At 45.5% G+C, this 24288-nt stretch overlaps 1 protein-coding gene across 2 annotated transcripts in view; it reads left to right on the forward strand.

The window, feature by feature from the left end:
* The first annotated feature begins 2992 nt into the window (after window positions 1-2992).
* pag1 (phosphoprotein membrane anchor with glycosphingolipid microdomains 1) overlaps window positions 2993-24288 on the forward strand; it is a 45655-nt gene continuing 24359 nt past the window's right edge. The window contains exons 1-2 of one of the 2 annotated variants that reach the window (XM_079287506.1): window positions 2993-3220; window positions 16342-16400. The gene's annotated coding sequence lies outside the window, so the exon portion shown is untranslated. The remainder of the gene's footprint in view (window positions 3221-16341; window positions 16401-24288) is intronic. The other variant, XM_079287507.1, reaches the window with a different exon arrangement.

A 24288-nucleotide genomic window follows, 5' to 3' on the forward strand; every position in this document is an offset into this window, starting at 1 on the left:
TCTAACCTCGGCAGAGACCGGCGCTTCTCACGCGGGCCACTAGAGGGCGCCAGATGATAAATAACTGTACAGTGTGACGCAGTTGACTGGGAGGGAAACAGTTGATTGTATTTGAACCATGGAGGCCAAATAAATGTCGGAATTTGTGATGATATAAATTACATATTTTATGCCTATTCATCATGTTTTTTATTCTCTGCTACTTGGTTTTTCAGTGATTTATATTTCAACTTTCATAGTTCTTTATTATGGTGACACCATTTGATTTGCATCTTGTATTTGCTCTTTGATAGTTGGAGCATTAATATGCATGAGGCATGCAATTTATGGTTGGCAATGCTGCACACCTTACGTGTAAATGTATATCTAACATGCTGGGACCCGGTGTGTTGGTCGCTGAGCGTCAGACCACTATCAATGACGTACAACCCCATTCCTGCTCTCTCATATAATGACAGGTGTCTATTCAAGCCCACATTAATGGTTAAATAACATCACTAGAAGTGATATTAACAGCCTTTATAAAGATTAACAGTATGTAAACAGCACCATCTTGTTCACAACAACATGACAAAGCTAATTTGCAAACTCACAGGGAAACCGACTGTGGCACCGTCCTGTAATCAACTGACAAAGGATGTCACAGTGCAGAATTATGTTAGGAGGACAGGGGGGGTCTGTGACTGCACTAAGTCAATAAAGGAGGTGCTGCCCTCCAAATCGACAATCAAACTGACACATCTCCTAATCAAATAGACATGGGAGGATGGGAACTGGTCTTCCCTGCACTCAGCAGATGAAAAAAAGGTTTTAAAAAAACCTGTCGGGATATAAAAACATGTCAGAAATGGAAATGCATTTCAATTTTGATTGCGTTAGCACTTTAGTTAAATTTAATCATGGCATAAATTGCTTCTGTGAAATAAGTAAGTGTGTGTGTGTATGTATGTGTGTGTGTGTGTGTGTGTGTGTGTGTGTGTGTGTGTGTGTGTGTATGTGTGTAATGGGGCAGTTTGCTGCATGACATCAAAACAACAACTCTTGTTTTTTTGCAAGGGAAGGTTGCCAAATCGCAGGAGCGCATAGTGTGTGTTCATCTCTTGGCCACATTTTGTTAGCATCAAAAAAACAAAAAAAATCTGTAAATATGTATAACAACTGATAATTGTCAGTGCTCAAATATTTTTTGGACTTATTTTTTCAGAAATTTGGAAAAAAAACCCACTGCATATCACCTCAGCTGCCCGTTTTCTAAAAAACATTTGCGTTGCTTTTGCACTTCCTTTGCCTCTGTTCAGTATAGCCACACTGTGTATTTATAACCACCCTGTTTTCAGGGCGTATGTCGAACAAATGTGTTGTTCTCAGATCAGCCCACCCGAGCTTCTGCAATTCACTTCAACACGCCTCAAGTCTCTTTCCTGAGAGGCCGACAGTCCGACGCAGCCTGTGACAGTTGGACGGTGGAGGCACTGGGCTCTAAATTTAGACAGCTACTGAGAGGCAGAAGCATTTCCTATACACTCCCCACACCCATACACACACACACACACACACACACACACACACACACACACACACACACACACACAGACACTTATTACGTAGTTGTACTGTAAGTCCGGCAATATGAAAGTGGGGGAGAGAGCGCTCAGAAACAATGAATGCTCAAGAGGATGTTTGACCTCAAAGAAAGGAGGTATTGTGTTGGTGCAGGATTTCATTTATCAAGTCCTCTGCCTGAGCACAATAATAACTCATTGTGAAATGATCCTATACAAGGAGGCACTGGTGTTTAGGATGTTCTGATTTTTGTTCTTTTTTAAACTATGAAACTGCTGCTAGACTCTGTTATTGTTGCCTCTACTTCTTGGTGTACTATTGTTGTTTTGATGTTGGATAACATGTTTCAATATGTCACAGCACAGTTAGTTTAAGAATTCACATACCATCTTCTATTCACACTTGAGGTAACATGAGCTGCTTCTGAGAGAATGAATTCGGAAATATTGTGACAACGTGTGTGAGAACACCCAGGTTTTTTGCGGGGGAAATACCAGTGCATTTACTGTTGGTAAAAAGGTAGTTCACCCTCGAGACTAATAATGAACAAGGAAGTAGCACTTTGGTACTATTGTATTCATTACAACAGTCACTATTCAAGTTCCGTGTCCCTAAGGAGCTCCCAGATGTCACAGGGTGACCCCAGCAGTGTGATGAACACAAATTCACAGTATCACCGACTAATTCTCACTCTTTTTATGATTCTTTCTGCTCTGAAATATAACTAAGCATGTTAGTCATAAATCATAAAAAACTAATATTTCTCAAGGCAATATGTTCAGGATAACACTTTCGCGGGGGAAAGTTGTGAGCAAGAGGAATATATATATATATATATATATATATATATATATATATATATATATATATATATATATATATATATATATATATATATATATATATATATATATATATATATATATATATATATATATATATATATATATATATATATATATATATATATATATATGATCTTGTGGTTGTTCGCCGACATGAAAAATTAAGAAGTTTGTTAGAACACAGTCCATTTTCTTTATATACTGTAGCCCCAAATCACAAATCCAATCAGCCTAAAGAGGCTTTAGAAGCAGATTTAGTTTTTTTATGCATCATATATTGGTCTATTCAACCTTCTGTATTTAATATTTCTTCATTAGTATTTTGTATTTTATCGGCTATATAAATTCAACACAAAGTTTATCATCATTACATTGTGTTTATAATGACATTTAATTCAAAAACAGTTCAGCAGCACATCTACCAGTAGCCAGTATGGGAGCCCTTTGAGCTTCAGCACCCGGGAACTCCATTTCCCACAAAGCCTCGCGCCGCGGCAGCGCTCTCTCTCTCGAGCACTCCTCCTCCTCCTCCCACCACCAGCGTCCTGCTGCCTGGCGGAGCTCGCAGAGCGGGGCAGACTGAAATGAACAGCCCCGTGTGTCTCTCACGTCCAGAAATGCGCGCAGGGTGAAGAACGAGTCGCGACGCTGCGTGTCTGTCTGTGTACATCTTCAGACACCATCAATCTCTCTAATGTTGCACCGGAAGCTTTAGACGAAGGATACCACGCGCACTCAACAAATCCAACCACACTTTCTGTCCAACCAGCCGCTGAACGCAGATTTTCCTTTTTTTGGATTTTTTTTCTCTGGTAAGCGCTCGTTTCATGTCTCCACACCTCCTGCGTAAAAGTTGTGTTCTTGTGGTTGCTTGTGTTTCACTTGTGTATATATATATATATGTATGTATGTATGTATGTATGTATGTATGTGTGTGTGTGTGTGTGTGTGTGTGTGTGTGTGTGTGTGTGTGTGTGTGTGTGTGTGTGTGTGTGTGTGTGTGTGTGTGTGTGTGTGTGTGTGTGTGTGTGTGTGTGTGTGTGTGTGTGTGTGTGTGTGTGTGTGTGTGTGTGTGCGTGCGTGCGTGTGTGTGGAGGGACGCATCGGGAAACTTCACCGACATGAGTACACTGTAGTTGTGACTGCGGCACGCTCGGTGCTCGCAGTGAAGCCGAACGTGAGTATAGCGATGACTGTCGAGCTGGGACAGAGACTTGTTGCCTTCAAAAGCCAAAACATTCTTGTGTGTGTGTGTCCTGTTCATGTTAAACAGCGCGCGGATGCTGATGCTGCGGGTGACACTTGAATATTTTGGGAGCAGCTGTCTTTCCTCTGCGTTCTTCATTTGGTCTTGTTTAAAATAAGCTGGTACGAGTGTGTAGCCTCCTGTCTATTTGTCAATCTCCTGCTGCGTTAGGATTTTATGTTTTAAGAATTTATTGTTTGTAACATATGACTGTATAATGGTGCTATCTAACCACACACCTTTATATTCCTGTGAAATGAATGGATTTATATACTGGGATTAGTGAGGTTCTCCTGTGTGCCTCCTTGTACATTGTGTCTATATCAATATATGTATTATAAGAACGTGGTCTGTATTCATGCAGTGAGTCTGTTATGGTTTGGCCTTCTTCTTCATGTGTTGTTTTTAAGGCTCCCCAACATTTGTGGGAAACTGTTCCAATTTTGACGACGAGCGAGATACGCCTGTGCTTGTTTTTGAGACGCCTGTCAACTTCCCCAGTGTTGAAAGATTTACTGGTTGAAAGTGCACACACACACGCGCACACACACACACACACACACACACACACACACACACACACACACAGAGCACCATATAGCGTGTGGATGGTCATGTGTGTGGATGCTGCTAAGCCCTCTGGGTAACCTCAAACATGCCTCGTCCTCACTGACACTGACAAGTACATGGCCTCTCCTTCCTTTTTAGAGCATGCATGAACATGCTGTACATGTGCATATGTGATGTTTGGTGAGGCAGAGACAGACACACACACACACACACACACACACACTCTACAAACATCCTTCTCTATAACTGTAAATCTGAATTCTGCTCTCTGCTGACCTGCCGAATAAATAAACACCCTTTTTCACACTCTGTCAGTTCTCCTTCGGGTTCTCTCTTTAACCCCCCCACCCCCACCCCCACCCCCCCCCCCCCACACACACACATAAAGCCAAATGCCGCCAACAGGCCTTCCAGCCTGCAGCAGACCGGCTGTCACAGAAGTTGACAGTCGCTTCAGCAAACACAATTTGCACTTTGGTTTTAGCTTCCCTCTGCCTTTCGCTTCACTTCCTTGTGTTTCGCGCTAAACATTAATGAACTCGGTATTTCCCCGACGTCTCCACGGTGAAAAAAATAACCACCGCTCTGCCCAAAACTGGCAAGCAGTCGAGTTTTGAATCCTAAATCTGTACCCGGGCCGAAAGTGAGTGAGTGTTCTTGAAATACCCCTCGCATGCGTTTAAGTCCAGCATGGAGGCAAAATTAACCAAATGATGCTAAAAAAAAAAGACATTTCTTGCATTGCCGGTAGCCTTTTTGCAGCTTACAACACACACGCATGTCAAAGACACACAGCTGGATGTCTGTGTATGACTACATCTCTGTTACGCTCTAAGGACTGTGTGCCAGGACAGCAGCACGGCGAATGCTTTGTGAATTTAACTTCAGCGTATTCATAGCGTGCTGTCAATGCCGGTATTTGGATGGAGCCGAGGGTATGCGCAGCTGTTGCAGTTAAAAAAAGGGGGATGAGTGAGGAGCAAAAGGGGACTTTAACAAAAATGCACCAGTTCAAGTCCAAGGAGGGTAAAATCCTTTTTGTTCACACAGCCCTTCATTGAAAGGATCACACTCAAGCTGTCCAAACATTTCCCCAAACAGCCTCAGAGATGTTAGGGAGGAACCTTGCTTCTCGTTGCTACTGAAAGAGTTGGATCAGCGCATTCCTACCTGATAGCAGGTCAGGTGACTGCCCGCCATGTCGTGTTGTTCTTTATGCTCAGGAATCGGGGATCATCTGTTGTCGTTATGCAACACAGGAATGCCCAACGGAATGCAGTTGTAGCCCATTTGCGACACAGGGAAAATAAACAAAACTGGAATTTAAACGGCAGCAACAAAAACAATTATTCTGGGCGACATCTTAACATGTGAGCACAGAGTCCACCTCCTCTGGTCCCACTGGAGTCCTGCGCTCCGTCCTGCCGTCAAGTGTAGCTCGATCCGGGACGCCACGATGGAGCCGGGTCTCTGTGAACCTCAGACAGCTGGGAGTGTAGGCTGGAGTATAACCTCAGGTCCTTAGCTTAGCTTGTATCTCAGGCCCTCCTCCCTCTCCTCCCTGGAGCAGTCCTCTCTGCTTTGGGTGGCGTTTGGTTCCAGCAGGTCTGGATAACCATCTCCTGGCTTCTTACTGAACGTACAGATGTTGGGGGCGGTATCAAACTATCCCCTTTTAAGTGCATTTCAGTTGCTTTTAAGACGCATTTGAGTAAAACTATTCAAATCATTTTCTTTAACCTCAGCAGGCCTGTTCAATCCTTGATGTAGGCTTTGAGTCACAGCACCGTGGTGAAAGGACTATTGAAAGTCATTTGCATGACCAGAGCTCAACAGCTGGCTGTCATTTTTGTGTGCACTTGTTAACTGGTCCTGACGTGTCTGGACGGATGGAGATCACGGCGATGCTGCTGTGGACGGTCCTGAGGATAATCCCGCTCCGTCTTGACTGCTGTGGAATGTTCGGTTTCATCACAGGGCTGTCAAAGATGTCGTTAGGCAGACTACACACATTTCACACTCACTTAGGCTTCGACAAGCGAGAACCACATCGCCGCCGCCGGTGAGCAGACAGTGGAGCTGCACACCCTGCTGGACGCCCTGCTGTCCATCTGAGACACACACACCTCGGGGGAGTTAGGCCCAGTCTGGAGGAAGTGTGTGTGTGTGTGTGTGTGCTGATGTGACTACCAAAGAACGGTTGTGAAATGTCAAGCAGGATTCTGTAATGAAAATGGAAAGCATTTTGTTTCTTCCATTGATCTGGACCAGAGCAAAAACAGAGGAGCCGAATGTAATTATTCCCCCTTTCAGATGGAGTTCCTGCTGCGCTCGCCGGGACGAGGCTTTCACAGAATTGAATTTCTATGTTTGGTGGTGTCTGCTTGTGGTCCAAACAACTAAATACCACTTTTTCATATGACACATTCAATTTGTAAACCCCCGTCATGGACGACATTAGGCTCTGCTTTGTTTTCACATGACTCAGCCTAAAGTTTCGTCTAAGAAAAGAGGAAACGCTTCTCGAGCTCACAGAGGCCATGCAGCAGTCATCAGGCTGTGGTTGAGGGATGCCGCAGTGCTGGTACGTGTCAGCTGCTGTTATGAACTTTGCAAATATTGTTCGATAGATGCAGTTTTATGAAAGCCAGTATTATAGAATCAAATCGCTTTTCAACTCGAGGCTCACTCTGCGGTGAATATTTCGGTAAGACTTAAGTTTTTGATCATTCGTGTGATTTGGCATCTTTAATCTGCGTTGTTTTTGCTGTATGAAGTCTGTCATTAGAGAAAGTAGAGAACTAGCTAAACTTCTTCTTTCACTACAGCCAAATTAGGGGCACTTGCTAAACATGTCTTCTCTCCTCTGCTTGTTAAGATTAGAGTGTTCAGTCAAAAGTTATTAGATGAAGGGTTTGACAGATGAAGAGAATAAAACACGTGGCAGCAGTGCTAACAATAAAAAAGGGCAATATTGATCTCCAGTGCGTCAGCCGGGTTATCGCTGGTGCTCCTCTCGGTCTCTTCGACCGCCGCAGGATTGATTTTGCGTTTGTTCTGTGCAGTGTAAAGGGCACTTGTTGTGCTTTTAAATTTTTTAAATCCCATTTGAGGTTATTACAGCACCCAAAGTGTCTCTTCTTCACAAGTACACAATCTTCACGAGGTGCACTCGACGAGAGTTTACGGATCTGCTGCGTTCGCGCTTCAGAAGTGCAAATTCCCGCAGTAAAAGCGGCGCACGCTGAGAAAGATAGCGGACAAATACTCACAGATCAGGAAACGCTCTCAGCAGCTTATTCAAATGGGAACTACCTCATGTTCCGCTTAGTTACATGTTTAAATAGTACACGAGTTACTTATTGATGGATCAGGTCTTTGAACCAGGATCCATCCCTTCTCGAGAGGAGATTCGTCATCTATTTGGGGAAGTTGCAGTAGAGATACAGCTTCTTCCTCCTGAGGTTAATAAATACACGCAATCCAATATTTGGGAGAGTTTCTCAGATCCATGACAAGTTCTATCAAACATGTGTTTCTACCTCGTGTGTGTTTTTAAAATAACTTTCACTTCTAATAAGGAGAGGCAACACCTTTTGAGACAAGAAACAGCTGAACTCGTATCGCATACCGAACTGAGGAATGCCAAATAACGCGTGTGCGCGAGCGATACGTCACACGTCGTTAAACTCCAGACTTGTTCGTCTTGACTGAAAGTTTTTTTTTTTTTTGTCACGAGGATGGATCAGCTCGACATATAAAGCGAGGCAGTAAACTCTCCGGTTGGGATTGTTCCGTCACACTGCTCTTTCACAAGGTCAAGGATGAATTTTCATGCTTTGATGAATCGTTTTCAGGGGGAACATGTTCGCTATATTTGCATTTGTTTGCTGAGAGTTAGATGAGAAGATTGATCCCACTCTCACGTCTGCACGCTAAATATGAAGCAAAGCTTAGCTTAGCTTAGCATAAAGACTGGAAAACAGGAGGAAACATGGAGCCTGTAGTCTGTCCAAAGGCAACAAAGTAAAGAACCCTTAACCGGCTTCAGGCCGTCGCTTCAGTTTGACCGTACGGACTCAGAAACAGGCGTATTTCACAGGAAAACCACTTCACGTTGACCACACGTTCTTGTCCCTATTCACCTCAAATGGAGTGATGTCAAAGTGACCACTTGTAACACCTTCCAGTGAGCTGTAAACTGCGGCGTGTGGAGGGGCGAGGCGAGGGACGGTACACATGGGGGAGTGAACAGAGTGTGTGTACGGACACAGTCCCTTCTCCTTTGGTGTAAAGTGCTGCTGATGCAGCAGACCTACACACACACGCACACACACACACACACACACACACTGCAGGGATGCTATAATGTCACCCAAAGGGAGGATCCTCATCTCACACTGCTGGCTAAAGCACTGCAGGGAGGGTACACACACACACACACACACACATAAAGGCCTGCATGCGTTTTTTGGTATTCTGTGCAGGCTTCTGGCGTTTTGTCTTATTGAGGAAACGATCTGTCTCTTTGTGTAAGATCTGTTTTTCCTTCTGTCTACCTCTGCTGGGCTCACCTGTGTGGCCCTCTGCATGCACAAGCGAGCCTTTGTCCTTGTCTGCATCTGTTGTCTGCAGTTTTTCCTCACCGGGCGCCTTTTTGACCACTGCAACAACAATCTTTTTGTGAAAACGGCGGATCGTTCCTGCGCGTACATTTCTTTTGCTTTCGTAATGCGAGTAATGCACAAGGCGGTGTTCTGTCAATGGTAACGAGGTCGTCATGTGTTTGTGGGGTCGGGTGTCACACATCATGTGTTCTGGAGAGAAATAGAATATCTGCTCAGTTTATAACTGGAGCTGAATGAGGGTCAGTGGGGACGCGATGAAAAGACAAAGAGATGATTGTTGGTTGGCCTTCTGACGTCTGTGTGTGTGTGTGTGTGTGTGTGTGTGTGTGTGTGTGTGTGTAGTTAGCGTTTGCATTTGTCTAACATGCATGCAGTGAAGAGTGTGTGTTTTTCATATTTATGTAAATGCCGTTCAGTATAAAATGGACGTACAGCGGCCCCGGCCAGCCACTAGGCACATACACGTATCAGGTGATGGTGTGTGGGGGGGGGGGAGGTGTTGTGCTCTACTGTGTGGTATTTTGCTCTGTCTCCGTGCAGATGAAGGCTGTGACGGCCATCCGTTGACTTCCATCCATCACCGGCGACCTCGGGCCGGCTCACACCGTCTTCCACCATCTCTCTCTCTGTCTCTGTCTCTGTCAGGCCATTCCCCCCTTCACTGTCTCTTTGGCCCTATTTCTTGGTTCATGCCCATATTGTCTCCTTATTTTCCCTCCGCCCTCCTCGTCATCTCTCCTTCCATTCCCATCCTCCTCCCGCCTGTCACCGTGTCTCACTTCTTCCCCCTTCTGTCTCCTTTCCATTCCTCTTTCTTTATTTATCCCTCGTCTCTCCTCCACCCTTTCCCCCGTGCACTCTCTTGCCAGCTTCTCTCTTTCTTACTTTCATTCTACTTCCTTTGTCCTGCATCCTTGCCACTGGCATTGATCTTGAGCAGAGAACACACACACACACACACACACACACACACACACACACACACACACACACACACACACACACACACAATGACAGTCTGTCCTGCGTGTAATTAAAGCGTATACCTCCCTCTTCCCTTTTTCCCCAAGCAGGCTCGTAATAGGAAATGCCCCCGTTATCTTTACGGGCACTGGCGTATTAATATAAGCTGCCAGACAAACAAGGTGTGGGTACGTGCTCCGCTGTGTGTTCGCTCTGATGAAATGCAATAGCGCGAGACAGAAAGTACACGGGCAGCCTCTTCACGCCGCTCTCCCCAAGGTCTTTGCAATCATCAGTGAAGTGATGGTGGCGAAGAACAGACAGGTGAGAAAAGAAAAGTGGTGGAATGAGGTGAAACATCTCTAGGGTCAAACATTGGTTTGTGGTGTGGTCCTCTTGTGAGTATGTGAATGTGTATTTATGGATAAAATGTTGGTTTGTTGGTTTGCTTTGTTGGTTGACAATGGAGGACGCCTCATTAGACGAGGGGTGTGTTTGAGGCCACTGAGGACGCACGATGACGAAGTCATTTTGTTGAACTTACCGTCAATATGGAACCAGCAAATCTGCCAACAGTTATGAAACAATGAAAGAAGATAAAGTAACTTCCCATGTCTTTGTCTTTCACTTCTTTTTTTTTTTTTAGGCCCCCACTTTAACATCAGCAGTAGAGGAAGTGATCAGTTGATATTTTCCCGTGTGGGCTCAGAGCGTGTGCCCGTGTGAAGCCTTTATGTGGCTGTGCACAGACTGCACAGAGGAAGTGAGCTTCTGGTTTCATCCATTCCTCTCCAGAGAGTAGCCTTTAGCCTGATTGCTAATGACTGCTTACTACAGGGACAGTGTTTGTTAATGGACTGTAGGGCTTACCAGAGAGCGTGATGTGTGTGTGTGTGAGATTCTGAATGCAACAATTTGCAACACGAGAACTGCAACAAAGCTTGAGGAGGAGTCCATTATCGCCATTAAGGGTTGTTTACACACATTGTGTGTTCCTCCAAAAAGAGGGGATTGCTTCACTGATATCTGCAAGTCCATCCAGGGAATTTACTCTTCGTCTCCTTCTTGTTTTTCTCCCGCTCCGTCCTCCTCCTCCTCCCTTTCTCCATCTTCTGCCACCGCTGAGCTCTTTCAATGCGCCGGTTGTTTTGCCTCCGCTGGCTGCGTGTAAATATGCCTCGCTGTCCAGGAGCAGACAATGGCAACGTGCAAACGTAAAGGGTGGAAGGAGAAACGAGAGAGAGAGAGAGAGACGTACAGAGAGAGTTGTGAATGAGTTGATCAATAGAATTTGGGGGGAAAAGATGTTTGAGCCAAGAGGAAGAAGAAAGAGTTGATTGTTTATGGTTAAGTTAGGGGCCCTTCAGTTCCCGGACAGTTGGTCCCTGATGGTTTTTCTTATGAAAAGTTAGTTTCCCTCCACAAAATGGGACAATGTGCACTTTTATTTGTTGAACAAACTATTTAAATGATCATTTTAGTTTGTTTGTACAGATAGAGCAGTGTATCAAACAATGTGCAGTGAAACGAGTTCATTGAATGATCTTTTTTATACCCTCACGTTGTGACTAATGTCTTTATTAATGATTAATAGATGATTTAAAAAACTGTCAAACATTATTATTATTATCACAGTTAATCCGTTATTTGTTGGTAATCATGTACCATCTATTTATTTACGGAAGCAGCACAGAGAGAGAGAGAGAGAGAGAGAGAGAGAGAGAGAGAGAGAGAGAGAGAGAGAGAGAGAGAGAGAGAGAGAGAGAGAGAGAGAGAGAGAGAGAGAGAGAGAGAGAGAGAGAGAGAGAGAGAGAGAGAGAGAGAGAGAGAGAGAGAGAGAGAGACCACAGCAGGGTGCTCTGCTGAGCAGCGACATAAAAAGGGTTTGACCCGGAGCCTGGGCCCTCAGCTTTCTACGCACACTGAGGGGCCGAGGAGAGGAAATGATGGCGGGAGAGAAGAGTTAAAGAGAAGAAAAAAAAAGAGGATTAGAAGGGAGGGGTGAAGATGAAAAGAGGAGCGAGGAGACGTGAAGTGGAAAATAACGAGTAACGTGGAACCCTGTGAAGTGAAGTCAAAGCGCTTTCCGGTTTATTCTTTCGACAGTTTAGGATGACGCATGGGATAGATGGCTAGTTTGTAACAGAGGGCTTCGACTCTCCGGGACACTTTCTTTTATAATCAACTGCAAACATTCTTTGTACAAAGGGGAGACGTGAGGCAGAAATCCAAACGTGAAGCCATCCTGAGAGAATGTCGGGGGGGAAAGCAGTAATCAAAGGCTCTGCTCAAGGTGGAGTTTTGGAAATGACTCATCCACAAATGAACCCAGAGGAATGAGGATGGGGAATTGAGCCAATGACAACTCTCAGACAGACTAGGAAGTGACGGCAGGAAATCCAAGTTGCAATCAGACCGAGTTGCCAGACAAAACATTCTTAGCGCTCAGATGTAAGATTTCCAAATCTAGCGGCCTCTCTTTTTAGCGAAATGTCCTGAAAGCGGCGGGATGAATCGCCTTCAAAGTTGGCACTGACGTTCATGTCCCCCTGAGGATGAATTGTAAAAACATTTGTTGACCCCCTGACTTTTTCATCTGGCGCATCGTCAGATCAAAAACATTTGTTTTAAGATGAAATACCTGCCCAACTAATTCCCATCAGCTGTTCTTTGTTACGTCCTAGTTAGAAAATGTTAGCATGCTAACACAGCAAACTCTGTCAACATGGTAAACATCAGCACGCTGACGTTAGCATGTAGCTCAAAGCAGTGCTGTGGTCGCGGACTGTTGTCCACCTCCTGCTAACACCTCATTATCTTTGAAATGGGTTAACCTGCAGCTTATGTTGTTGATTAATACATTTGGCAATAAAATGTCATGTTGGCAAAATAAATATTTAGTTCACTATTATGTACTACAATATATTATTCGTCAGCTCTTTCTTATCCCATCCCCACTCAAGCAACTTTGCCTTTCGTTTTAATCGCACCCACACACATATACGCACACATATATATACACACACCAACTCGTGGCTATAAACACACACCCGGTCGTAAAGCAGTAAATTGAAAGCCTGACTCAGAGCAACAAATGAGGCTGGGGGATGAGCTTCTTTTCAACCATGCTATGAAGGTTATTTTTAGGCTGATCTCAGCACACAATGCCTCATAAAAAACAACACAACGGGTGTAGGGTTTGGCTTCTGAATACAGATCTCTGGCTCTGTGTTAGTTCTCAGCTCTCATTCAATTTGACCACCAGGAAATGTTGCTTTTTTAGCAATTTACATGATGTAAATGGGGGGGGGGGGGGGGGGGGGGTTCTTATGACACACACAGACTCTAAACTGAGATGATTTAAAATAATCTGGGTTTAACATACAAATGTACAACCCCCACCCTTTAGCACGTACACACTTTGTGGTGGCCCTTCACAGTAACTAATCACTCCGGCGGCGTGGCCTCTCATTAAGCACCCTGTACGCTGAAAGCAACACCGCTAATGACTCTGCCTGTTACACACACACACACACACACACACACACGATACTCACAGAGTTAATGGCCATCTTCAGCAACACAAACTCTACAGACCCACGGACGACCACAGATGTGTTCACGTTCTGGAGGATGGGGGATTTCTTTCTTTTGAGAGATTGAACACAATAGCTGCCGCGTGTGCAGATGAGCTCCGTGCTTTTTCTGTGGTTCTCTCCCAACAATACCATCACTGTTCCAGAAACTTCACATCCTGTTTGCTCTGATGTTGAAGCACTCGTCTCTGCGCTGTCCTCCTGCATCCTCTGATGGCTGCAGGTTAGCACGTATAGCTCATCGTATCGAGCAGCGTTCGCCCGCTTGGCGCTTCACGAACTCGACACCGTCAGCCGAGCACCGTGCGCAGATTCAGTCAACAAGAATTGGCGGGGGGGGGAAGCAGATCACAGTGGCCGTTGAATCCGAGTCAGTATTGTTCGCTGCGTGAAACACACAATCTGCTCCTCCTTTTTGTGGAGCTCTCTGCGAATATTCATCAGATCACACTCCTCAACGCGGGAACGGAACCGCTCTGTCTTTTGGCCCTCGCCGGTCTTTCTGACTTGTTAGCTGATGATGAATTGCTCGGGTAGTGTAACAGCATCGATTTCTCCTCCTTCTATGCGAGCTAGCGTATTGACTGTCTCAGTAACTCAATCGTTTGGATAATGTCGGATATTTAGGATAGTTTGTCAGTGGAAGCAAGTGTGTTCAGGCTTGTGCGACAGCATGCATGTACCCGTGTTTGTCCGTGTCGTCACTTTGTGTTTTCATGCATGCACAAGTGTATTCTCTACCCGCGTGCACATCTGAACGGCCTGCATTATCAGCCCCTTGGCAACAAGCTGATGGAGAACCAATGAGTTCTGTCTGTGCATCGTCAAGGCCCTGTCGCCCCTGGTTACAGGGTTTTTTGGGGGAATGATTGGATAGACTGCCATCACCAAAGTGCCAGCTATCGGCATGTGGGCGCTCCGTATCCTGATTTCCTGCTCTCTCTTTTTTCCCCCTCATCATCCTCCCCTTTTCATGTTGTATACCCGCAGAAGCCTGTGAGTTCATCGTGTCTTTATGAACGTACAGATGTGTTCATGGGTTTATACAAACAAGTCTTAACACCAACCGTTTGGGGATTAGGAAGCGACGTTTGTGTGCTGGTGAATGTTTGTCTGCATAGACAGGGTGTGTTCAGTCGTCGCAGACGGGAAGCGAGCGAGCTGTTTTTCATCTTCTTCCTCCAGTCCAAAACAAACTCAGTCATTCCTATTCTGTCACAATTTAGCAGATTGTCCGTTATGAATGGAGTTTGTTTGTTTCCAGTCGACATGGTGATGAACGCGTGTCGATTACATCCTTTTAATTCGACTATTTGATTTATTATTATTACTATTGCATACATAATCATGATGCGCCATTGTTACGGATGTTTTAGGAGATGTTGTGGTTGTAGAGTCTATGTGGGTGAGAGAGAGAGAGAGAGAGGGAAAGGAAAGGAAAGGAGTGGAGGTTTGAGGCGCCAACAAAGAGGATATGTCTGGCAGCTGTGTCATTTCACAGAGTAAAGGATTATGGGAGAATTACAATGGATGAGGACACACACACGCAACTTTCTCTCTACATTGTTTATGTGTAATGCTGTGTGTGTGTGTGTGTGTGTTTAAGTGTGAGTGAGACTGTGTGTTCATCGCTCTGTTCCTGCCTCTGAACAGCTGGCACTGCTTTAGTGCCAGCCTGTGACACTGACATGAAGTCATATCGCACCAAAATGAGCGCAGAGCAACTTCTTCAATAAACTCCAAATATTTAGTTTTTGTCGATGAATAGGACAAGAGGCAATCCTCAGCTGAGCTCTGCAAAGATCGGTGACAATAGGGCTTCAAGGACTATTTACTTTACTTGAGCCACCAGACACTGTTTCCTTAATCTGCAGCATGTAAGTGACACATAATGGAGTGAACGCATAGGAAGAGTGAACACAGGTTCACGGTCTATACAAGACAACCGTACATATTGACAGTGACTTCTAAACCGTCCTTTCTGCTCTTTATCATCTCAGTGAGATTTGAGCATGATTGCAGCACGTGAGTCATTTTATTAACTCGTCATAAAGCCAAACACACACACACACACACACACACACCCCAGACGCACCACAGTGATGTGCAAAGCCAGCCAGTCATCGGGGGATAATCGATGTGTAACGTGTCTGTGTTCTCTCTTTGTGTGAATGTGTCATCTCCCGTGCGCTTCTACGCCATTATGCATCGTCATTTTGTTTTACTGCCTGTTGTCGGGACGCGCTGCTTCGGTGCGATGCCTGTTACACACTGTCCCTCACATGATAGCATTTATCTGTTGCGGATGGACAAAGTAATGTCACGAACCGGGGCTGCACGGCCACGGCAGAAGAGATGCTGACAACCAAGCAATTCAACGGATTATTCATCGATTCAACGACAACATAAGAGGGAAACCATGAGGTCTCGTGTAGGACGGAGAAGTAAGAGTGTATTTTAAAGACAACACATTCTGCTGAAGAGCCTCTGCCACGCCCTCCTGCAGTATCCTCACGCTCACTGGTGACAGGCCGACAGGGCGGAGGGGGTCGCCACAGGCTACAACTAATTTCATCATTTATTCATCTACTTTTTTAAAAATTCATAATTTAGTGTATGTAGTGAAATATAATGGCAGAAGTCATCAAAGCCAAACGTGATGCCTTGAAAATGACATGTGACGGTCGAATGGAAGTCGACACCTAATGATGTGAAGCACAGAAAAGCTGCTGAAAAGAAACGGTGGTAAAGACTTCAGACGTAATCCAGCATTGAAAGGTTTAGTGATTGAAGTGTCAAGCATCGTGTTTCTAGCGCTGCCATAAAAATACGTTTATTATTGGGAAATCTGTCCAGTTATTGTATCGATCAAATGATGAATTGTTGTTGACAAAAATTATAATATTATATTCCCATTGTGTTTTTCACAGATTTCAAGGTGACAACTTCAAGTTTCTGGTCTTGTAGATCAACAGTCCAAAACACAAAGGTAATCAATCTACGAACCACACAATGAAAAGCAGCATGCATCTTGAGGAGCTGGAGTCTGTGAAGCTTTGGTGTTCAAGCTTAAAGATTTGACTCAATAGATTTTATCAGCTGTCGAAACTTCCACATCATTTTCTGTCGACGAATCATTTCAGCTCCACATGTAACTACAATCACCTCCAAACACCAACTCCCTATTCTAATACTTCTCATCGCTCTCTGCTATCAAAACTATCCAAAATAGAAAGAAACAGCCTTTGGCAGAAAGTGTCATTGATTGTTTTTTCGTCATCGATGGTTTCAGCGCTACTGATAGACACGGAACAACTACCAGCAAATGCCACAGAGACCAAAATCGATCCCCCCGTCATGTCAGTACCATGAAGCTGCACTCAACCGCTGAAGGACTATAATCCTGTGTGCATGGTCAGCAGTTTCCTCTTCATGGCTCAGTGCACTAATGAACACCATATGTGTGTTGCTGGTTGGAGTCCAGTTTGGAACACATGTCGCATATCACACCTTTTCACAAGTCCTGTCGTTGTTGTTGCTCCCGATTGTACAAAAACGACATGCTGTCCACCTGACTGTGTTTGTGTGTTTTGAACATCAGCTCAATAACTTTCTATTGCAAGAGATTTTAGCCTCTCAGAGGTGTTGAGATTTTCCTCAGGGGGCTAAATAGAGTCTCGCAGCAGCTTGTCTTGCTTCAGCAGTCGGTTCATGTCTTCTTCTGCTTCACTTCCACTCTATCTCTTTCATTTCCTGTAGATATCTTAGTGGATGATGGGGGGGGGGGGGGGGCGGGGCTCCAAACATCCGTTACTTTCTTTACCATCTTGGCTCTTCACATGAAAGGGCTCACAGCTTGACACTTTTTCTGTAACCGTTGCAATCTGGCTGATTTAATGGGCCCTCATGATCCTACAGTGAAATGTAAAAGGCCGTTATAACGATCACAGAGTGTTTGTTTTTTATCGTATCATCTTTTCTCTCTTCTCTCCATTTATTTAAGGAAGTTTGGGGATAAATGGGAAAAGTAATACTCTAGGCAGTAGTCAAGAAGGGTTGCTCGGAATGAATTAAAGTTTCCACAGTCAGTCCTCAGTTCATTCTTTCTTTCTTTACATTTGCTGTTGTTTTAGATTCCTGAGAGTCGCTTGCGTTTTTAAATTCATTACATTTAACTTCTCCTGCTTGCTATCAGAAAATAGTGTGATCTTTTGCGGCTTTTTTATTTCCTCAGATGTATTTAGTTGTTCTTTCCCGCGTGAGGTTTTTCAAAAGAAAGGCGTCGCCGATTTCTGCAACAAAAAAAACACTTGAAAGCTGAAATAAACACACCTTCTTTCTCCCCGCGAAAGAAAGAATATCCAACTTCAAACACTGGGAATCCCCCTTTTAAAGGCAGACAACTTCACACTCCTCGGGGCCTTTATTTGCCGAAGTTGCGGGTAGGTTAGCCACAGCAACATAAGGGCGCAACCGGCTGTTTATTAGTGGCATGTCAGCAGAACAATAGCTGCGGTAGCCACACGCAGGAGGAAGGCTAACTCTGCAACGCTAAGAGAGAGAGTGCTAACCACATGACAAGGCTGGGAACAGCCAAAACACAGGAAATTAGCTTCTGTTTCCTTTCGCTCGTCTAGACTTGCTCCTACTAATTAAGTGCAAAGAGCCCCGTTGTGGCTTTCTCGTCTCTAAGGAACGAGCTGTCTAGGTTACTGCTGGATGCTGCATTGTTTGTGCTGCTTCTCAGATCACGCAGCGTTTGACCCATTTGTGGCCCCCAGGACCGTGTGCTCCCGCGCTAGCCCTAAAGTAATCCTTCAGCGACCCAGAAAGTGATTTCTAGAGTAGCTGGTAATGTGGGCCATAGGCCTAATAACACAACAATGGCGTCAGCTGGCCGATGAAGTGTCGGCAACTCAGTGTGTGCATTATTTAAAGCCCCGTGCCGCTGTCCGCAACGCTTCCCCAAAGTTTCGCTCTTCTACAAGTATAGTCGTCTAAAAGCAGCTCCAGTGTTTATTGGGTATATGAACTGCCACACACACACACACATTTGTATAAATTGCAGTGTGTGTGACCCAGAGGGCTTTATTAACCGGAGAAGGGCCATGCATAGGATTAGAATGAAGTATTGTGTGTGTGTGTGTGTGTGTGTGTGCGTGTGTGTGTGTGTGCGTGCGAGGAACAGGCAAGCCGCATTACTGAGGTGAGGGATAAGAAGAATAATGCCGTCTGACTTTTTCATTAGCTCTTAATAAACCCCGGTTTAGCTTTGAACTCGAATGTCTCCAGCGCAGCCGAGTGCAGGCTGCATCATTTTTACCCATAATTCTGTGAGATTTTGCACACAGTACGTTTTAGTGCAAAACAAAAGGCTGAAGGTTGTCAGATTTCCCAGCATGCAGCGGCATTCCTGTCGCCTCCCATGGGGCTCTTTGGAGGACGTCGCGAGGACAGAGTGGGTAAACCAAGAGGACAATCCCAACAAACTGCACGGTTCTCTGGGGCATCTCTTTCCAGATGAGGCCGCCGTCCCACGGCCTCTGATGAAGCACTCTGAAAGTGTGTTATTTCGTGCGTGTGTGGGCGGCCTGTTTACATTCCACTGATTCCTCACGGGAATCCCGCTCTCTATCCTCTGTGCCCCAGCTTATTTCTGTGTGGTGTGTGTGTGTGTGTGTGGTATATTTTTAGACTTCTCACTGGAGTACAATTGCCGACTGTCCTCACACATGAGCTTAACCCCCCCCCCCACAAACAAACACATCCTGATGGACTCTTTCACCTTGAGTGGACTTCTGTTGGAGTTAAAAGTGGGAATGGAATGCTCATGTGTACGGTATGCACCTAAATGCATCCTCCTGTGCAGCCCTCAGCTCTGGATCCTGAGTGCTCTGGATCCACTGCGTGCTATTTTCCATACTCAGCCCTGTCGTGGAGATTTCTAGGGAATTGTACACGACAAATTTGTCGGAGGAAATTCGGGGATTGCAGATGTCGTTTTTATGCCCCAAGCAGCTTAGTGGCAAAATCTGCAATCTCCCCTCTGGCTCTGTTCACACTGTCCTGCTCCTTGCATGGTCAGCTGACACTGAACTTGTTGCTTATATCCCCTTAATCTTCAGAAGCAACAATCACGCAACGTCCAGCTCGGGTGCTTTTTGGAAATAAATGTCCTGTCGTTATATGAACGTTTTGAACCTGGAAGCACAGGTGACATGTTTTGAAGATCAAGAGGTGTTTTACTCCACTCAGCATCTTTTCAAAGACACCGTGTACGCTTTTCTGTGATTGACTTCCTTCCTTTTAAAAAAAAAAAAAAAAAACCCTTGCCATCTACACCGAGCAACATCCCGTCTGCTCTGACAGCCACAATAATTGATATGACGCTGATAGACCGTCGGGGAGGTTCTTAAGTGATCGAGCCAAAAAAAAAGACAAGACATTAGCACATAACATGATGTCACACGTTTCACCCGGGGTGATATCGGCGGGAAAGATTACCCCCAGCAGCACTCGAGGGGTCAGAGCAGCGTGGAGGCTGTGTGTGTTTTGTGCACGGTGTGTTAAGTGTCGGGGGGGGGGGGGCTTTGCTAATGGCCTAATACGAGTTCGAGGTCAGGAGCATTGAGAGAGTAATTTACGAATACTGTAAACCTAATAGCTCTTCATTTTCGAGGGGCACTCTGGAAGTGTGTGTGTTGGGTTAGAGTTCAGACGTGTGTGTGTGTGTGTGTGTCTGCAGAGTGGTGTTTATACAAGCGGGTAAAGGGAAGACAAATTAAAGGCAAAATGAATGAGCAGAGAAAGCATCTATTGCCCTTCAGATTGACACATATGATCATGTTCTGCGCTGACACCGCTGTGGTTAAGGTTTGGTTAGGTTCAGAAACAGAAAGGACACATTTTTACCCATCCATCCTCTCTTTGCGTCTGTATTCCACTTCCTCCTCTGTGTGACTCTGTGAATAATATCAGCGAGCGTCACCCCGGTCTGCCCAGCTCCCTCCACACATCTTGCCATATTATCCACCCACTGTGTCAGAACGGATTTGCCTCTGGCCACATGAGCTTCCTTGAAAGTGTCAAGAGAGTGTGAAGGTGTCTCGGTTGCATTTTCCTCTCTGCTGCCGCCTGCACACTTAAGTGCTTTTAATGTATTCTTTCACTCGGCCCACTCCTTCTTTCTTTCTCTCTCTCTCTGTCACGCCGATTGTCTGACGCCTGCTAATTGGTTCATCTCTATTCTGATGACCGTGTGTGTGTGTGTCCGTTTCTCCCTGTGTGTGTGTGTGTGTGTGTGTAAATAATTGTGCCCGTGTGTGTGTGTGACTGACAGCAGATTTTCCGCCACCAGCAGGCGGTCCGTTTGCTGCTCTGATGCACATTCAGTTGGTTCATTTGGTTTTCAGCGCTCCCTCGGGACACGCTGAGCCGCTCCCATTAGCTGCCGCTGCCTCTTTGTAAATAGATATTATACTGTGTTATATATTTATTATACTGTGTTATACATTTATTATACTGTGTTATACATTTATTATACTGTGTTATACATTTATTATACGCTATTTGAAGTTCATGAAGTTCTTGAGCATGCAGCAGACGTTCGTAGAAAAGGGAGGTTTGGGGTTCCAGTCGTGGTTGTAAAGAGACGTCTGCAGTCTATAACCATGTTTGATGTCTTCACTGGCAAACAGGTGGAAGTCCTGGTAAATAGCCTACTTTGAGTGTTAGCTGGAATGCACTGTAACACGCTTGCTTCGTTTGCTGAGGAGCAGCGTTACTGCAGAGTCATTGAATTCATTCATCTGAAAAACATGGCCGTAGAATTGAAATGTCTTTAATTCGTCTTAATGGCACTTCTTGTCTTAGAAAGTCTTGTTTCTAACTTGCCTTAAGCTGTAGAAACCCGGTGAAAGTTAGTTGAGATGATTGATGTGTCTGTATGCTAAATATGAAGCTACCACCAGCAGTCGGCTAGCTTAGCTTAGCACAAACACTGGAAACCAGGGGCAACAGCTGGCTTAAAGCAGCCTAGCAGCACCTCTAAAGCTCACTAGTTAACATCTTACATCTTGTTTTTGTGTACAAATCAAACAAACAAGATATATTATGTTACTTAGATGGGAACAAAACCGATAATATATATCATTGCATATTCTATCCAAAAATGCTGCTGTTTTCTTTTCCCTCCTCTCTGACGTGGAGTGCCTCTTCTTCAGTGAGCGCCTTTTTCTACTTACCGCCATGACAAATGAAGAATAAGCTCCGGTTTGTGGAATGAGAAATCAAATGGAATTGTGAAAAGGGTGGAGGGCATGAGCCGTGTCTGCCATCGCGCAATCTTCCAGAGTTGCTCAGGCGTGTGCACCGGACGGATTTAACTAGAAATCTGAAGATTGCTGTGCGAGGGATGCCATGTCTTGCAGCATCCTCCCCCCTTTTTTTCTTATCGAGGTTGCCATATATTTTTGGCTGCGAAAACCCCCATGGCTACGTCAACTGCTGTGTCTGATTGTAGAAATGCCCTTTGAGCCCCTACAGGCCTCCATATTTTACCATATCTTTATGGGCTAGTGTGTTGAATATGCTACGGTCTGGAGAGGGACGAGGGTCTATAGGGGGGCAGGGGAGAGAGGTGAGAGAAGAGGTTGAGGGCACGGGGGTGAAGAGAGAGAGGTGGAGGAAGAACAGACCGTTGAGATTCGACAAAGGAAGGACAAGATCAGGGAAATAAATTAGAGGAAAGACGAGAGGACAGGGAAGACAGTGGAGGAACAGGTAGTTTATGTGAGAGGGAGGACAAGAGACATCGGCAGAGTGTGTGTGTGTATGTGTGTGTGTGTGTGTGTTTGATATTCACCAATCTCAGCCAGTAGAAGTATGTCTGAAAAATGGCTCACACAAAAAGGTCAGAAGCCCTATCAGCATGCCTCAGCCTCTTTCCACTCCTTCACTTTTTCATTCCTAGCTCTTGCCTCCCTCCATGACCTCTCCTCAAATATGCACACACACACGCACACACACACACACACACACACACACACACACACACATGCACACACAGTAGCAAACCAGACTTGTGTTCCCTCTAAAGCACAGCCGCAATGTGTTGTAGTCCGACGCCACAGAGGGTACAAAGGGTCCCACTCTCCCTTTCGGGGTCGTCTTTTAAAACCCACCCCTGCTGTGTTTATGGCCTTGTAAAGAAGGATCGCATTTCCATTTCAGTTGCTCGTCTGCACACACGCACACACACGGACACACACACACACACACACACCTATTAACTCCCCCCTATTGCCCGGTGCCTTTTGTCCAAAAGGCTGGTGTCACAGGAGGAGATGAATGAAGTGCCGCGCAGCAATTGTCAGTACAGCGGCAACGATGTGCAGCCTCAACAGCTCAGGGTGTGTCCTCCACGAAAGGATTACACCGGTGTGTGTTAATGCATCTTTGATAGCGCAAGTGAGTGTGCACGCTGTCCGCGTGTCAACGCATTGTGTCAAGTGTATTCGCAAACAACGAGATCATGCGTCTCCCGGCATCTGTTGCATGTCATTAGCATGCTTTTAGAATGAATTACCTCACACACACACACACACACACACACACACACACCCACACAACATCCTTCACCCTATTCCATCCACACTGATAATCCCTTTATCTTGGTCGGCTATTCAACACATAAAGGCCAACGCCATTGAATAATGGTGTGGCCGTATCTACTCCTCTTTCACTCTGATGCTAATCTTCATCTCAAGGTGACAGTGATAGAGAAATGATATGCATGCGGTCGTTCGGCGCTGAATAAATCGAAAGTTACGAACGTAACTACGGTTCTATGAATCCTGGATGACCGCCAGAGGCAGTGCTTAACACTGGATATCTTCCGTCGCGCGCATGCGCAGGTCGAATATTTATATCAACAAAGTCACGTGTGACCTCGGATGACCACCGTCGTCTATAAGTTCCGGTGTCATCCTGAGCTCAGTCCTATGGAATCTTCTCGCGAGTTCACGGGATTCCGAGTGACCAAGAACTCTGGCGGTCATCCAGGATTCATAGAACCGTAGTTACGTTCGTAACTTTCGTTCTATTTCATCCTTACTGACCGCCAGAGGCAGTGCTTAACACTGGATGACTTATACCAAAAGAGTCACGAGGAAGCACAGTAACTACCCCTTATAGCTCCGGCAGAGAAAATTGGCCAAGAACCCTCCCCAGTGGGTGAGGGTCGGCAACGTTAACTCTGTAGTGTTTGGTGAATGTGCTCGGTGATGCCCATGAGGCCGCCTCACATATATCCCCCACAGGCACACCACTCAGGCTTGCCCTCGGTGTGGAGACACTCTTGGTAGTGACCCTTCACCCCGGATGGCCGAGCGCAGCCGCTCGCCTTGTATGTATCGGCAATGGCCTCCACTATCCAGTGGGACAGGTGCTGTTTTTCCTTTTTTTTTTTTTAAAAGGAGCACAGCCCTTCTTAGGCTCACCATAACTGACTATGCAGGCGGTGGCTTCCATATAAGCTCTGAGGGCCCACACTGGGCACAGCAGCCTTGACCTCTCCTCTCCCGATGGGGGAGGGGGGGGGGGTCAACTTTTCCAGCTGGATAGGCCGGTTTATATGTCAACGTATCCACCCCCTTGGGAGAAACACTGCCTTAGGCCAGAAAGTGACACCCAAGCCATCTGAGTTCCACCTCAGACATGATTCTTCCACTGATGGGGCGAGCTGCATGCCCCCACATTGAGCTGAATTGACAGCAAGGAGAAAGCAGTCTTGCTGATAGCCATCTAGGCTCCGCCTGTGCCAGGGGCTCAAAAGGACAAGCATAAGCTGTCCAGTACCAAGGGTAGGTCCCATGCAG

Source organism: Melanostigma gelatinosum (genome assembly GCF_949748355.1).
Source record: "Melanostigma gelatinosum genome assembly, chromosome: 17".
Taxonomy (NCBI): Eukaryota; Metazoa; Chordata; class Actinopteri; order Perciformes; family Zoarcidae; genus Melanostigma; species Melanostigma gelatinosum.